The sequence below is a fragment of the Protopterus annectens genome, chromosome 2.part0, assembly GCF_019279795.1.
Source record: "Protopterus annectens isolate FY-2018-M chromosome 2.part0, PAN1.0, whole genome shotgun sequence".
Taxonomy (NCBI): Eukaryota; Metazoa; Chordata; order Ceratodontiformes; family Protopteridae; genus Protopterus; species Protopterus annectens.
The window spans coordinates 390,774,913-390,793,272 of record NC_056728.1 but is presented as its reverse complement, the minus strand read 5'-3'; positions in this window follow the sequence as shown (position 1 = coordinate 390,793,272).

Genomic DNA, 18,360 nt, shown 5'->3' with positions numbered 1-18,360 from the left:
TGGTTTCCTCGCACATTCTCAAGACATGCCCTAGGTGTCAGTGCGTGCATGTGTGTACCTTCTGAGGAAGGCTGGACACCGAGCTGGCAACTTGACACTGTAAAACTCTACTGCCACTCATTCTACAGACATATGATCCACTGTGATGACCCCTAATGGGAGCAGCTGAAAGGTGAAGAAGATACTTTTGATCGTAGAATGTGTGGACTGGTGAATTAATATACATTTTCTGAAGTAAAAAGTCTGAAATTCTGTTTATTGTCATTGTTTATCAAGTGTAATCCACAGTCTTTTCTCCAAGTCTCCAGTTTTAGGTGGGATTCAGGGGTGTGACAGGAGAGAGGTATGGCCTTCATATCCATCAGAGAATGCATGTTAACATAAATCATGTTATTATAGCAACTTTCTAATTTTCTAAGAATAAACTTTAAAATCTGTCCCTATTGTTAAGCTTTTGTTCCCTCTTTATTTTAGGCTTTATCCAGATTTCTCGAGGTAAGAGGTTGAGAGGTATGCATACCTTTTAAGAGTTGCATCCACTGTCTCTCTCTCTCATTCACACTTCCATTTTCACACACACAATCACCCATACACTCAGACATGCAGATAGAAACATAAACATGCTCAAACACACACACGCACACACACACACACACACACACACACACACACACACACACACACACACACACACACATACACTTTATTTTTAATTATGCTTTTTTTTTAACTTTAACTTTCTACACAGCAAAAGCGCTGCTTAGTAAGAGTAAAATAACGTCTTGATCACTCCCACTTTCATGCACACATACACTCACACACACAGAAAAGCACATACACACACTTCCCCTATTTTTATTTTTTTAATTTTACATTCACTAAACAGCAAAAGTACTGGTTAGTGAGCATAAAATAACATCAAACATTATCTCCATTACAGTCAGGTTAATATATTGTCATGAAGCGACAGACTCATTTTCATTGGGCATTAACTGTACATTAACACCCTACTGGAAAATGCCCATTCTCCAGTCAGAGTGATGATGTACTGGTCACCCATTCTATAATAGGTGTTAATGCAGTCAGCATGTACATTATAATTCACAAATGTAAATTGGTACAGTGACACTAGTTAGCATAATAAAGCATTTTAGCATTATCCAGACTGTCTTTGACATTCTGTCAGATAGCTTTGACATGATTAAACCAGTTTAAAGGATAGCCAGTTACAACTGCAAGCACATTCTCAGAACCTTCCCGCACATAATGATGGCTACCACAAATATGACTGGGCAGGGACTTAGCACACATCCTGACTATTGCTACCTGCAAGACATCTTGTGATCAATAAGTATCCACAATGCAGAAGGTTGGACAATCACCTACAACACAGGATGGACAATCTGACCCTGTCTGGCTCCATTAATGCTTGAGTCTCTAATCGAACTCTGGTCATCTGGATCATAAGCCAGGTTTTATGTTATGGAGTCAGGCCTGAATCTGAGTGGTCCTATAATGGCTCTGGTCTAAACCTGAACTCAGGTAACTGTTTAGTGTGAAGGTAAAGCAATCATCACTTCATCTCTTCTTAGTAGTAGGCCAACACTGCCATCTCTGCATTTTTAACTCAACAAGCTTTACTGGGAAAACAATGTCAACATAAAGTAAGCAAACAATAACAACAGGTAATGAAGGAGCTGGTTACTGTTTCAGTTTTGTCATCTCTACATTTTGTGCAAAATCAATTAAAACACTTTTGGAAATGTTTCAGTGTTTGAGGAATCTAATGCAGTAGAACCAAAATGAAGTAAATAACACTTGTCCCCTGTTGCACTGAACTGACAAAGCCATACTTGTAGTACACTTATTGCACTGTAGAGAATGGGCAAACTGTACATCAGCACCCTGATTGGAGAACAAGCGTTCTCCAGCAGGGTATTAATGTACAAGTAATGCCCAGTGAAAAATAGGTCCGCCACTTCACAGCAGCATATCAAGCTACCGTGAAGCTCAGACTGCTAAAAAACTAACAGCCGCCATTACTTTTACACTTGCTAAGCAGCACTTTTGCTGTTTAGTGAGTGTAAAAAAAACAGAAAGAAGTGAATGTGTGTGTGTATGTATGTGTATGTGTATTTTTCTGTCTGCCTGTGTGAATGAATGCATGTACAAAAGCAGAGAAGACTGTGTGTGTGACAGGGATCCAGAGAGAGAGAGCGGTCTAATGAAAGCAGGAGCGACTGTGTGTGTGTGTGTGTGTGTGTGTGTGTGTGTGTGTGTGTGTGTGTGTGTGTGTGTGTGTGAGAGAGAGAGAGACCGAGAGAGACTGATAGCAATCATAGGTTCATGGGTTCATAGGTTCATAGTTAGGTACTAGGCTATCTGCCCGAGGGCATTTATAAGCCTAGCCAGAGTGTGTCGGCTTTCACCACCCCATTGATTAATTAACTGATCCTCTGTCAAGCAGAGCCAATGAAGTGATCCCAGGGGTGTATTTTCTGTTACCCATCCACTTATAAAGTTTCTCTTGAAGAATTTTAGTAGGGGCTCTGCCTGATGTAATTTGGAATTTTGTTCCAAAGCATGGGGAGTCTCTGTGACAGGAATCTATCCCTCCAGCATGTTCTATTTATTGTTGTGGTGAGGTTTAGCTCACTAGAGCACATGACTCGCAGTGACCTGGATTTCTTTAGGTGGAGCATGTCCATCAATTCTGAGTTGGACATGGCTTTGTATGTCAGGCAGAAATCACCTCTGAGTAAGTGATATGCCACTGAGTACATCCGGAGTTTTTTTCAGTCGGGCTGCATAGGACATAAGTTTGAGACCAGTAATCCTCTTGGTGAGGTACTTTTGTGGTCTTTCCAGCTGTTGGAAGAGTCTTGTGAGGTACATCCCAAATAGGGCATTGTACTCTATGATGGGTCTAATGAGTGATGAGTAGAGGAGCACTATAACCTCTTTATTTCTAGATGCAAACCCTTTAGTAATTAGATGGGCGACATAACAGGATTTCCTAACTACTTTGGCAGTATGATTGTCACAGCAGAGATTACTGTCTACCTGGGTCCCCAGATCTCTTATTACCTCTTCTGTATTAAGGGGGCTGCCACCTAAGTGGTAATTCGTGGGTGTTTTGTTTTTCCCAAACGGGATGACTATGCATTTTTTGGCATTTAGCTTGAGGCCATAACTTTGACACCAGGTGTCCATCTCAGTAAGGCCCTTTTGGAGGATGTCCGTGTCAGCCAGAAAGTCAATTATGGCTCCCAGTTTGCAGTCATCAGCAAACTTGGTTAGCCATAGTCCTCCTGTGTTTGCCTGTACTTCTAAGAAGTATATGCCGAACAGTCGAGGTCCCAGGACCGAGCCTTGCAGGACACCACTTGTGACTTGTTTAGAGTCGGACCTGGAGCCCGCTATTCTTACCGTGTGAGTTCTGTCTGTAAGCCAGTTGGCAACGCATCTCGTGACGTAGGGGTTTATGTTCAGGCTGGTGAGTTTTACTGTAATACCCGAGTGGGGAATGGTGTCAAAAGCCTTGGTGAGGTCAAGGTAGGCTGTGTGAACCACCTTTCCCTCATCTATGGCCTTGGTGACTGTCTCGAAGAAGTCAACCAGGTTTAGTAGGCACGATCTGCCCTTAACAAAGCCAAACTGGGTCAGGTCAAGTGTTTGGAGGTTCCCAATGTCTTTGTTAATGAGTTCCATGATGATGCGCTCCATAGCCTTGCAGACCAGGCTAGTCAGGCTTATGGGGTGATAGTTATCAGGGTAAGTTGTGGCCCGTCCTTTGTGGAGAGGAATAACAGTTGCTGTGTGCCATTCTATGGGCATGTAGCCTGTGGAGAGGCTGAGGTTGAACAGCTTATTTAGGTGGGGGGTTAGTTTGTTCTGTAGTTCATGCAAGACGCAGCCTGGGACACCATCTGGTCCCATTGATGCTGTGTTTTTGGCTTTTGAAGGGCTTTTTTCACCTGTGCGTCTGTGATTTTTGGGACACTACACTTTTCCAGTATTGTTGTGGGCCCTTTTGAAGGTGAGAGGGGGGTGAAGTTTGCACTGAATCTATCTGCCAGGATGTTGGCAATATCATAGGTTCATAGGTTCATAGGTTCATACTAGGCTATCTGCCCTAGGGCATTTATAAGCCTAGCCAGAGTGTGTGTGGCTTTCACCACCCCTTAGGATGAGAATACTATACCCATTAGTTTGCTGTGCCTCTGTCCAGCAGTGATACAGAGATGATTCCCGGGGTAAACCTACGATCTCCCATCCACTCGTCAAGATTTCTCTTGAACAGAGTCAGTGAGGGGCTCTGCCTCACATGGACTGGGATTCTGTTCCATAGTGTAGGCAGTCTCTGGGTGATGAATCTGTCCCTCCAGCACGTCCTATTTATATCCATGTTGAGGTTTAAGTCTCTTGCTCTCGTGGCTCTGGTGGATTTGGATTTTTTGAGGTGGAGCATGTCCATTAATTCCGGGTTGGACATGGCCTTGTATGTCAGGCACAGATCACCTCTGAGCAGACGGTATGCGACTGAATAGAGCTGGAGTTTCTTCAGTCGGGCATCGTATGACATATGTTTGAGCCCCTTTATCCTTTTGGTGAGGAACTTTTGGGGTCTTTCCAACTGCTGCAGGTGTCGGGTAAGGTACTTTCCGAATGGGGCGTTGTACTCAATCATTGGTCTGATAAGTGAAGAGTACAGGGGTACAATGACCTCTCCTGATCTGGATGTGAATCCCTTCATGATCAGGTGGGCAATGTAGAAGGTCTTCCTAACCACTTTGGCAATGTGAGTGTCAAAAGAGAGGTTACTGTCAGCTTGGGTCCCCAGGTCCCTGATAACTTCTTCCGTGTTTAATGGATTACCACCTATGTGGTAATTAGGGGTTACCTTGTTTTTCCCAAAGGGTATGACTATACATTTTTGGCATTTAGCTTAAGGCCATGGCTCTGGCACCAGTTATCCATTTCTATGAGACCTTTCTGGAGGATGTCTGTGTCTGATGGAGTGTCAATTATGGTGCCCAGTTTGCAGTCATCTGCAAATTTTGTCAGCCACAATCCCCCTATGTTTGCCTGCACTTCAGAAAAATAAATGCCGAACAAGAGGGGGCCCAGGACTGAGCCCTGTGGGACACCGCTCGTGACCGGCTTAGAGTCTGACATGGCACCAGCAACTCTAACCCTGTGTGTTCTGTCCTTGAGCCAGTTTGCAACCCATCTTGTGACATATGGGTTTACATCTAAGCTGGTGAGCTTTTCTATGATGCCCGAGTGGGGTATTGTGTCGAATGCTTTTGCTAGGTCAAGGTAGGCTGTGTGAACTGCCTTACCCTCATCAATGGCCTTAGTGACTGTTTCGAAGAAGTCGACCAAGTTCAAAAGGCATGATCTGCCCTTGGCAAAGCCAAACTGGGTCAGGTCCAATGTCTGCAAGTCCCCTATGTCTTTATTTATGAGTTCCATTATGATCCTCTCCATAGCTTTGCAGACAAGGCTCATCAAGCTTATGGGGCGGTAATTTCCAGGGTCCGTAGAAGCACCGCCTTTGTGGAGTGGGACCACAGTTGCCGTACGCCATTCTTTGGGTACGTATCCTGTAGTAAGGCTAAGATTAAACAGCAGCCTTATGTGTGGGTTTAGTTCCTCATTGAGTTCGTGTAGCACACAGCCGGGGACACCGTCCGGTCCCATTGATGCTGTGTTTTTTGCTTTAGAGAGAGCAGCTCTCACCTGGGCATCTGAGATGTTTGGGAGGCTAGACTCTGGTGGGATAGATATTTCTCCTTTTGGGGAGGGAGGAGAAATTTGCACTGAACCTGTCTGCCAGTATGTTGGCAATGTCTGTGGGTTCAGTGATTTTTTATCATTTTGGACTAATTCTGAGCATATCTGGGAGTTTCCACCCAGGTTTCTAACATAGCTAAAGAAGGCTTTATGATTGTCTTTTGTGTCATTAGCGATTTTTCTCTCAAAGTTGGCCTTGGATGATTTTATGAGTTATCGTAGTTTTTGCTAGTATTGATCAGAGATGCCTTCCCATTTAGGGATTTTGCTCTGTCATGTAGTAGCTTTCTCCTCTTGTTGTAGAGTTTGTTTATGGCTGGAGTCCACCAGACCGGGCGCCTGCCTTTGGTGGAAAAGGTCTTGATTTTATTAGGGATTGCTTGATCCATACATTCCTGGAGGTGCTCGTAGAAGGCATTTGTAAGGGTTTCAGCAGCGTGGGTTGTGGTTTCCACTGGCTCGGGGGCCTTGAAGGATACCACTCCAGTCTTAAGAAGTGTGAAGTTTGCTTTTGAGAAGTTCTTCACTGTGGTCTTTTTTGCTGGGGGTGAGGGCGGGATGTGGATCTCCAGTGAGATTAATTTATGGTCTGATCTCACCAATGAGGGATATACTTCCGGTGTGGAGCATTTTGTCCCCATGTTTGTGATGATCAGGTATAGTATATTTTCTCCTCTTGTGGGAATGGTGACTAGTTGTTCCATAGCATTTGAGTTTATGAACTCAAGGAACCTTTGGGCTAGGGTGTTGGGGCTTGAGTAATGTTCCCAGTCTATGTTTGGGTAGTTGAAGTCACCCAATATGATGGTGTTTGGAGAGACATTTATACTCTCCAGTGTCTTCAGGAAGGCTGTGTGGGTTTCCTGAGTTTGAGAAGGTGGTCTGTAGCATGTTACAAACTGTAGGGCAGTTTTACCTATGGTTAATTGCACCTGGATGGTCTCCAATGCTTCGTGCGTTGCCACTAACCTGGAGGTGTGGGTATCCTTTATGAATATGGATACTCCCCCTCCTTTTGTAGTTCGGTCCGGATTTTGGGGCGGAACGCATGATATGAGGTATAACCTGATAGTGCTGGGGTGCTCTCAGGAGCCTTGAACCAGGTTTCAGTCACAGCACAAACATCGATGTTCTCCATACTGAGGAGGGCTTCGAGGGCGTGCATCTTGAGGTTTAGACTTCTGGCATTGAGCAGTATTACCCTTAGTTTTTCTCCATTTTTGTTTTCTAGGGCGGTAGGTTTATCATTTGAGCCTCGCCTAAAAAGGCACTATGGGGTGACAAGAGCCTTTGCCAATATCTGGAAGCCCAGGGGTGACAGGTGCAAGCCGTCCCTTGCGATGCAGCGTGGCTTGTCAAGCATGTCATCCCAGGCAGACAGACATTGATCCCCTTAGAATGACACCAGTAATTAAGCCAATTATTAAAGCTGATCATTTTGTCTCTGTATTGTGGCATCATTCTTGGTGAGGGTAGGATACTGCTCAGGGTCAGGGTCATACCGGCCTGGGCTACATAATCTGAGAGCTCCTCTATGTCTCTTTTCATGTAGTCCAGGGAGGTACGTCTCAGGTCGTTCACACCGGCATGGACAATGACTGAGTCATACTTGTACTTGCTGTGGAGTGACCTGAGTGCTTGTGTTATGTGGCGGATTCTAGTGCCTGACAGGCAGCTAACTGTGATCTTTTCCTTGTACAGTCTGGTGAGTGGGACGTCAGTGTGTCTGACTATGGAGTCACCTATAACAAGTGTGTCTGGCATTGTGTTTGGCCTTAAGGGCTGTGACTGTTTAGCACACTGACTTTGGGAACTATGTGTTGCATGTCTTATGTCTTGAGGTGGCAGTTGCTTGGGTGTCTGCTTTGGAGGCCTCTGTAGTTTTGGTAGATTTTTGATCAGTGCCTCCGAGTATGTCTTTGTGTGTTTATGTGTTTGTTTTGCAGTTGTGATAGTTCTATGTGAAACTGGGTTTGTGGTGTGCGTGGTTTCCTTCTCCTCCTGTCTGGTCTTGCCAGTCCTGAGTTGAGAGAGCTCAGCCTCCAGTTTGGCTATATAGTTGCATCTCTCACATGTATTTGTGTTTTGTGGGAGAAGGAGTGGGTTGTCTGTGTACATGAGGCAATTGCAACATTGCCTCAAGATGCCCAGATTCACCAGCTGAACAGGAGAGGACGCTAGCAACTGACCCTTCGACATGCTAGAAAAAGTGAAAAAGTTTGCTGTGTAACTGAGTCAGAAGGGACCTATAGGGAAATGGGTACTCAAGGGGATTCTAGGCTAATGTAGTACTTTGTTTAGTATACAAGTACTTTACCTATATAAAAATGCTTTAGGAGCAAGTGCTGAGCTATTGAGATAGAGAATAGACTGTTTAGATTGCAAGTAGAGAAGTTCTAAGGGAAAAATTGAAGAGCAGACTTTACGGAGCCAGAAATAGTTTAACCTTGTTTAACCGGCGCTGCCCGATGGTGCTCTATGGGCAACTCCGCGCTAAATCATGCCAAAGCACGCTAAAGCGAGCTTTATAGCAGGGGGTTGAAAAGACCTAGGAATTGACCCAAAATGGCCAACAGACCACAAGTTTCTGGCTGGAACCACTGCTCCAGGGACAAATAGGCTGCTCAGTGCTCCCCACTCCGACTGGTGAACAAAGAAGCTTCCCTTTATCCAAATAAGGATATGGAATAGCACAGGAACCAAGCCAAAGCCCAGAGATCAGCAAACTCTGAAGACTGGACTATTCTAGTTCAGTAAGGTGGGAAAACAAGATTTTTTTTTTTTTTTTTTTTTTTACAGAAAACAGAGGAAAAACAGACAGTAAATGCTATAAATGCTTTTAAACGGCTAACGCACTTGAGTGTGTTAGCCTACAGGTAAAATTAAGCAACAAATAACTTTTTAAAAGTGCAAAACAGTTAATCAACACAAAAACAGTTTAAATAGAATGCAGAGCTGTATAAACAGGCGAAAATGCAGTCGCTAAGCAGTAAATAATCAAAAAGCCAGAAAAAAATACTTAAATCAGGAAAAAGTCACTCTTTTGCTCTCTGCTGCTTGTAGAACTCTGCAGGACACGACGAGGAGCTGTGCTGAGTTGAATACAAGTGAAAAAGCGCGCTAAAGCGGGCTTTATTACAGGGGGCTGAAAAGAGCTAGGAATTGACCCAAAATGGCCAATAGACTACAAGTTTCTGGCTGGAACCACTCCTCTAGGGACAAACAGGCCGCTCAGTGATCCCCACTCCCACTGGTGAACAAAGATGCTTCCTTTTATCCAAATAAGGATATGGAATAGCACAGGAACCAAGACAAAGCCCAGAGGTCAGCAAACTCTGAAGACTGGACTATTCTAGTTCAGTAAGGCGGGAAAACAAGATTTTTTTGTTTTTTGTTTTTTTTTTTGCAGAAAACAGAAGAAAAACAGACAGTAAATGCTATAAATGCTTTTAAAACGGCTAGCGCACTTGAGTGTGTTAGCCTACAAGTAAAATTAAGCAACAAATAACTTTTTTAAAAGTGCAAAACAGTTAATCAACACAAAAACAGTTTAAATAGAATGCAGAGCTGTATAAACAGGCGAAAAAGCAGTCGCTAAGCAGTAAATAATCAAAAAGCCAGAAAAAAATACTTAAATCAGGAAAAAGTCACTCTTTTGCTCTCTGCTGCTTGTAGAACTCTGCAGTACACCACGAGGAGCTGTGCTGAGTTGAATACAAGCGAAAAAGCGCGCTAAAGCGGGCTTTATTACAGGGGGCTGAAAAGAGCTAGGAATTGACCCAAAATGGCCAATAGACTACAAGTTTCTGGCTGGAAACCTCTCCTCTAGGGACAAATAGGCCGCTCAGTGCTCCCCACTCCCACTGGTGAACAAAGACACTTCCTTTTATCCAAATAAGGATATGGAATAGCACAGGAACCAAGACAAAGCCCAGAGATCAGCAAACTCTGAAGACTGGACTATTCTAGTTCAGTAAGGCGGGAAAACAAGATTTTTTTTTTTTTTTTTTTCTTTTTTGCAGAAAACAGTGTGTTAGCCTACAGGTAAAATTAAGCAACAACTAACTTTTTAAAAGTGCAAAACAGTTAATCAACACAAAAACAGTTTAAGTAGAATGCAGAGCTGTATAAACAGGCTAAAATGCAGTCGCTAAGCAGTAAATAATCAAAAAACCAGAAAAAAATACTTAAATCAGTTATAGCAAATACAGTTATAACAAATGCTCTGAAATATACTGTATATTTCCAAAATGTTTGAGAAGGACAGTCAGAACACAAGAAGGTTCAGGCGAAAGAAAAAAAAAAAGTTTTGTTTTACTTTGTTGAAAGGGAAAAAGGAGGAACAGAAGGCCTTATCAAATGTTCTCTCTGTATTAAGCAGAATGAGCTAATGACACTAGACTGGGAGGTGTGTCACAGTAGGGGCGGGCAACTGCAAAGCCACCAAGTATAACAGCAAGACACCAACAGGGAGGGAGGGTGGGACAAAATAGCCTACAAGACAGCAAGCACTACAGAGACAAATGAAAGTTTTTAAACAGATAAGGATTTGTGAAGATACTGAATAGACAAAGTGCTTTATATATATTAAATTGTAAAACAGTAATCTGTAAAAATAATCAAAAAAAAAAATCAAGATGATACTTATATTTTGTAGCTCAGCTGCAGTCACAACTTCTCTAGTCTGCACTGTGTGCAAAAGACAGAAACTTTTTTTTTTTTTTACAAGAACACAAAAGAACCAGCCCCCACTAGCCAAGAGATAATTACACAGAGGAGATGTTTCAGTTTACACAATAGCCTACCAGGTTCAGTATATTTTGTGCTATTTTGCATTAGTTCAGTGCATATCTGCGAGTTGCCACTTAGATTCTTAACATAGCTAAAGAAGGCTTTGTGGTTATCCTTTGAATCCTTGGCTATTTTTCTTTTGAAGTTATCCTTGGATGATTTCATGAGGAACCTCAGTTTCTTACCGATACTGATCAGGGATGTCTTTCCTTCTTGGGATTTGTTTTTTTTCTGAACTAGTTTCCTCCTTCTATTGTATAGCCTGTTTATTGCAGGGGTCCACCAAACTGGTTTCCTTCTCTTAGAGGAGTGAGTCTTGGTTTTGCTAGGGATGGCATGATCCATGCATCCTTGTAGGTGCTCACAGAGTGCATTTGTAAAGGTTTCTGCATCTTGGGCAGTGTTATCCTTGTTATCATCATGTGTGAATGAATGTGTGTATAAAAGCAGAAGTGACTTTGTTTGATAGAGAAAGAATGGGTTTTCTGTAAAATTGTTGTGTTTCCTTACTTATTTCTTTTTTTTAAGTATTATATATTTTTTTATATATTTTTGATGTAAAATGCTTCCTCCAACACCATTAACATATACTACAGAAAGTTTGAAACATTAGGAGGAAGAACTATTTTGCATCAAAAATATACAAAAGAAAATATAGCACTTAGCAAAACTAAGTAAGTAAAACACAACAATTTTACAGAGAGCCCATTCTCTAAGCACAATAATGCCCTCCAGGGTGTGTGTTAATGTGTAATTAATGCCTTTACAGGGGTGCAGAGGCATTAATTACACATTAACACACACTCTTGTCAGGCATTATTGCTTATGTAATAGTCATGTTTTTTTATATTTGTTGATGTTAAATATGGTCTGAAAGAGACAAAACTGGAGATGTTGCTATGTATAAAAAGATGCAGTAGCTTTGTAGAGTGGCAGCTTTTTGTCTGAAAGTTTATCAGTACAATGACGATCTGCATAAAATTATTATAACGTGAGAACTAATTTCCTTCTTACTGCACTTATAGGAAGAACAGGAAGTTACAGTTTAAGACATCATTGCATGTCTGTTGCAAAATAATTAGCAAGAAAATGTTAAAACTTCTATAAAAGTCTTATATTTTCTTTAAAATTCAGCCAGAGCCCAGAAAGCACATTTATTATTTAGTCTATATGTGTGTTGCTGCCTAATAATAGGAGCTCTCCATTTCTGTGAGACTGCAGTTTCAAATGTAATACAGAAGGCAGCACCGGGAAAGCTGTGAGAAGCACATGGATGTGCAGTGGAAGTCATTGGGCTGCTCTAAGCTTTGTTATACCTGTTTCTCGTTGGCAGTAGAGTATGTGTTTGCTAATGTTTAATAAAATGTAGGGTTTCCAGAATTGGGGATTTTGATCTGATGTCTGCAAGGCATACCAGTCTGCAGGGAACAAACAAACCAATGAAAATATTCTCTTATTTATTATTTATTTATTGTTTATTTTTCTTTGTTTACTGGGAAAATCTGTCTGGGTAATACCCATTTTCAGAAGAGGCCCAAGTAGAAAAAAGCTCCATTTGCTTACATTGCATGGATTATACAGGCAGGAGTTATTTATAAAAGTTTTGTCATTTCCGTAAGAGGTTGAGAATATTATGTTTAAGGAGAGTATTTGGATACTATTGAACAGTGAAAAAGTTTCAACCTTGTGATGAGCATGTACAGGACCAGGATTGGTTAAGATGTTGTTTAAGCAGTGGTTTAAAACTACTGAGTTTGTCAGAGAGTTTTATTTGCATGGGGATACTATTCCAGAGTTTAGAATTGCATTGGAAGTACAGCAAATCTCATACAACATTATTTGACTTATTTATAAGTGATAAGAATGTGTTACTAGAACAGAGGAGAGTAGGGTAATAATAAGTTCTGTAGTGCAGGGCATTTTTCTGGATGATGAATGAGTTTGCTATAGTCAGTTGTGAATATATTAGACAGTTGTGCAGTTCAAGCCAGTTTAATTGCTTTAAGCTAAGACAATAGTGGGTCCTATGAAGGAGATTGGTAGCAAATTTAGCTATTTTATTGTAGCAGGAAGCAAGTTTCTGAATATTGTTTATGTTTGTTAGGATATGAGTGGTGTATAAGAATGTTGGCAGTAAAAAGGATGTGGCTAGAGTTTTTCCTTGCATTCTCTGTAAGGAATCCATTGATCCTATAAAGGGAGACTAAGTTTTTGGTGAGTAGATATAATGGTGTGCAGTATATGCTGGCCATATTTGGGACTGTTATCTATTATAACACCTAAAAGTTTACCTTGAGCTACAGTTTCAATATTATTTGCTGACTTTATGATAAAAGTTTGCTTTTGATTTTGGCAACTTTTTTGAGGTGAAAAGCATTAACTTTGTTTTCTTGGGTTTGAGTAAGGGGTTTGATTCTTTGAGCCAGGTGTCAACAAAGGAAAAAGATGTTTGGATAATGTCTTGGAGCTTATTAATTGTTGAGGCCGCACATATTAATGTTGAGTCATATGCATACTGAACTAAACTTGCATGGTGAGTGGAGGTATGGGGGTTATTAATAAATATTTTAAATAGTAAAGGACCCAGGATAGAGCCCTGAGGGACACCTGTAGTAACTGGTTGAATGGATGAATAGGTTTGTTGCCATTTAAAAGCTAGTTGCCTTCCAGACATGTAACTAAGGGACCACAAAAAGAAGTATTGTGAAAGTCCTACTGAGGACAGTCAAATGAGCAGTTGCTGGAGTGAGACAGTATCAAATGGCTTTGACAAGTCTAAGAACATGGTGGACACATGCAGACCATTGTTTCTATATCTGTTTACTATATTGGTAAAATGTAGTAGAGCAGTAATGGTGCTGTACTGGGGCCTAAAGCCATGTTGTGGTTCTTTTTTTCTTTTTTTTTTTTTCTTTTTTTTTGAAAAAAAAATGTTTTTAAAACAAACATATATAAATCTGTATAACAAAAATTTAACAAAGTTATGCTGTGTTTCTGAGAGCAGGTTATTTGAGGTTAGGTATTGCATCAGCTGCATATGGATGCATTTCTCTAATATTTTGGACAGGAGGGAGAGAATAACTATCGGTCTGTAGCTATTAAACTCAGTAGATGTGCCATCTTTGTGCCCTGGTATGATGTAGGATTTTTTCCACAGTGATTGGATGTATCTTTCTGCTAATGACCTATTAATTAGTATGGATACGGGGAAGGCTTCAGCAGCCATAGATAGACTGATGGTAGTTGGTATACAGCTACAGAAGTAGTTTTTTGTTTAGAGCAACTTTCTTATAAGTCAGAAAGGTACTGGAATAAAATTGATGAGCTATGGGTGGTTTTGACTGAACAGGGGTAGAGTGAGGGGGACAGATGTGTTAGTGTCTACGAGAGAGATAATATTGATTGTATAGAGTAGGAGACAGAGTCTGTCGTATTATCTGTTTTTGCAGAGGGACTAGTGGCTTTGCCAGAGTGGAGTAGTTTATTTAGTGATGACCAAAACTGTTTTGGATTAGTTATACATTTGTCTTTTAGGTTGGTATAGTATGTTTGCTTATCCTGTTTGACATGGAGTTTTGCAAGGTTTCTAAGATTACTAAATTGCTGGATGTCATTTTGAGTTCTATTTTTATACCAGTTTTTCCAGGCTTTAGCCCTTTTTAATCATGATTTTTTTTTGTTTCCTTTGTCAGCCATGGTGTGGGGATGGTCTTTACTCTTATTATATGCAGGTGCTCGCTTATTTAAGATCTGTAAAATATGTTATTAAAATGTTCTACATCAGTATCTTGTGTTATTGTTCTAAATACATTCTAGTTATATTTTTTAGTGTTTCATTGAAAATATCTTTGCTGAAATTGGTTGTATTTCATATTTGAATATAGATATAATGTTTATCTAGCTTATGGTGAGATCTAATAGCATATGTTGGCATATGGTCACTTATGCTATCTGAGAAGAAGTCTACTTCTGTCAGTGTGTCTGGTTTGCTTGTAAGAATCCAATCAAATGTTGAGTGTCTCCCTGAAATTTTATTGATTCTAGTAGGTGTGGTTATTAATTGTCTGAAGTTGTGCAAGTTTATGGCTTCAGTCGGAGTTGTGGAATTTATAAGTTGCCAGTCTATATTTCCGTCTCCAAGTATTGTAGTTTCAGTTAATTTGTTGGGATATCCGATACAGGATGCTTTCAGCAGTATCAACATTATTACCTGGTGGTATATCAATTCCTGTGAAACATACAGTTTTCCTGTTGTTGATTTTGGCAGTGTTATTAGTAGTTCAGTATTGTTAAATTTGGGTATTTCCTATGGAGGCAAGGTGATGGTTAGGGAATTTTTATAGATGATTGCTACACCACCTACACACTTGTTTTGTCTGTCATGCCTGAATATATTGTATCCAGGGAGGTGATCTCATTATCCTTAATTTCTTTTATAACCAGGTTCAGTAGTTATGGCTACATCAGGAGTGTATGTGGCAAGGTAGGCATGTATGCCATGGATTTTATTACACATACTGCTTAGGTTCATATTTAGCAAGATGAGTTTGGATTCTGTTTTTGCTGAGCTGTATTAGGCAACAGGTTTATTTTGGGGTTGGAAGTGATAAGTTTTATGAACAGTGGGACCGATAATTTGTTTAACTGATATTTTACAGGGGGAAGAGTGTGGCCAGTTTTATTGTTTTTTTCAAACACCTTTATTGAATTATCACTTGTGACATAGGCAAATTTGCATTCATATAAAAGTAATTAAACTATATTAACATAATAAACATTACACTTCACATATATCCCTATATATCATATAACCTAAGCAATATTACATAAATTATTGAATTCCTACTTTTTTTTTTCAAGCAAGGCACATCTTTATTAAACCATCACTTACTACATAGGTAGTCGTACATTTATATAAATGAAAACAAACCACACCAACACAATCCTAATTGCAAGCATTTTACATCACAAACCATACTGACACACTCCCAGTTGCAAACATTATTCATCACTTATAATCTGCCCAGTCTTTCTCACTCAAAACGTTACATAGATCATTTAAGTCCTCCCTTGTATGTATTGCTCCCACAATTCACATTTTTTCCTATGTAGTTTGCTCCTACCCTTTTCTAAAGATCTCAATTCCAATTGTTTTATCTCTGTTACTATATTCACTACTTCCAGTATAGTTGGTTTAGATTTTGATTTCCATTTTCTAGTAATTGCTTTTTTGGCAACCACCATTATTAGACACAGCAAGGCCTTACCATGTTTATTTTGGTCTTGGTTTGATATTTGATCATAAATTTGGATGCTTAGCTTTAAGATATTTAGGGAAAAATAAATCAGATGTGGTTTGTTTGTAGAGGGAGGGTGTTACAGAGAAAGACAGGCTGGGTATTGATATTCTTTGTGAGGATTGGTTGAAGTCCTAATTATTTGAAGGAGGTGAAACTGATAATTGGTGATAAAGGCTAGTAGAGTGAGGAGAAATAGTAAAATAATCTGACTTGGGGCATTGTATTTAACTTGTATTTTATCTTTTTGTAAATTAGGATAAAAAATGTTAGGAGGGTAGTGGTTTGCTTCTAGAGATGTAATTTGATAGTAACAGGAGGCAAGGATTAAGACAATTTGTGAGAGAGTCTTGGGTGGTAAACTAGAGTGGGAGTTACTACTGGGAGTAATTGTAATGAATATTTTCCTACTGGAGGGAACTGATGGTATTGGTTAGAGGAATATGTGGGTGGTGCTATGGAAGTATAAATGTAGAGTACGAGGGGTGGGTGGAATTTGGGGGTAGGGGAATGGAGTGAACCTGAGCAAGGGCAAATTAAGCAAGATGAATACCTGTCAAGAGACAGAGAAAACAATTAGTGATTTAAAATAAACAGCCACAAAACTGTTGAGAGATAAGTAAAAGGAAAAATGCACTTTAAAACACCTCTTTGCTAGTAGACAAACATCATGTTTTTTTTTTTTTTTTTTTTTTTTTTTTTTGCGCTAGGACACAGTTTTAGTAGGAGAGTTAGTCCAATATCACCTTGACCTGACTAATTGTGATAACAGTAAAAAAATGGACTTGACTGTTTGAATAACTGTGTAATGTATGGAGGTTTCTATGGACTTTGAAATTTGAAGTCCAAAAGAGTACCTCAACCCCAGAGACCAGCAAAACAATGAGAAAAAGTAAGCCAGAATGCAGTAGTTCAGCTCTGGAAAAATACTGACTGAGAACTCAAAAGTGGTTACACAAAAGAAATAAACTTAAGGAAGGGAGACAGTGGACTGCTAAAAACAATTAGATGAGCACAGTTAAAGGAAAAGGTACCAATGGGACTGCTGTGGTCTATGAAAATGGAGCTATTATAGCGGACAACATTCTTTATTTTAGACTGTCATAATATTTATAATTTACATACAAATACAGCCCACAGACTGGTGCTCAAACTGCAGACTTCACTGTTACATACGTATCTATTTTCTTGCAGGTAGACTTTATAGAAAAATAAAAGCACACCAAAGAGACAGTTGAGTGCACTGAATCAATATTGACTGTGCACAAATATGACTTCCCCAAAGGCATGCAGTTCCACTAAAGACAGGAGGATATAAATAACAGGAGCAGCAAGTCTAGAAGAAGCGAAGAAAAATATAAGAGAAACAAACAGTTTGAGTAGTAGGACTAAATGTCAATGTCTACCTGTTGAAAAAAAAGAAATAAAAAGATGTATTTAACATTCAGTAGAAATCCATTTAAATAACTATAGAATGAATTATATGTAATGGAACATTGCCACCACTAAATACACTGAAATTGTAAGTGGTTTCTTAATAAATATAGAAATTAAGTTCTGTAATACAGTTCTATGATGGGCCACTTGGCTTACCACATTAAACATATCCTCAGAAGGAAACAAACAGTACTATTTTGTTAACACCCTTACAAATTAGGACACTAATCTTTCAAAGATCAGCTTTTTAGCACCAGAACAACAAAGGAACACTGAACAATTAAGGCTAAGGCAGGAAACTTTTGCAAAAATAGTTCCAAACCTCACAAGAACTTTAAATAGAACAGAAGTTTTAACAAGCACTTACTTTAACTTACATTCCAAAAATCTCTTTTTGGCAATGAAGAGACTTGATAGTTTATGAGATCTCTAAAGTTTAGATAACCACTCTAACTTATTTAACACCAGTTGTAAAGAGTTATGTTAATAAAATAAAACATTCAGTCCTTATGAAACAGTGGAATTATGATGAAAAATATTGGGCACCATTACAATTGCTGACACAAATCAACTAAAGTACAAACAATACTGTAGAAACAGCACCACAGAGATAAAAACATTAAAGCAACTTTATTTCAGTAAGAGCTTTCCTACTCAACAGACCACATCTTCAGACCTTTCACAATCCTGTACTAAAAAATCCTTTAAATGCATTCATATACCCAATTAAAATCACGCCATGTCATAATCAATTAACCCCAATAAGCCAATAAAACTCTTTTGAACAGATCACAAGCCTTAAGAAAAGGTCTCAGGGGCATCTTCCCATTTAAGCCAGGATGTTTGTCAACATGTAATTTAATTATTCACCTAATCTCATGTTGTTCAGTTATATTCCTGAAATCTCCCAAATGTTCCTCCTCTATTAATCACTCTATAACCTTAAACTTAAATGAATGTCTGGGGCCCTCTTCAGCTGCATGTTTTGCAAGTGCATTTTTAACATCCCCCTTCCTTATAGCTGCAACATGCTCCC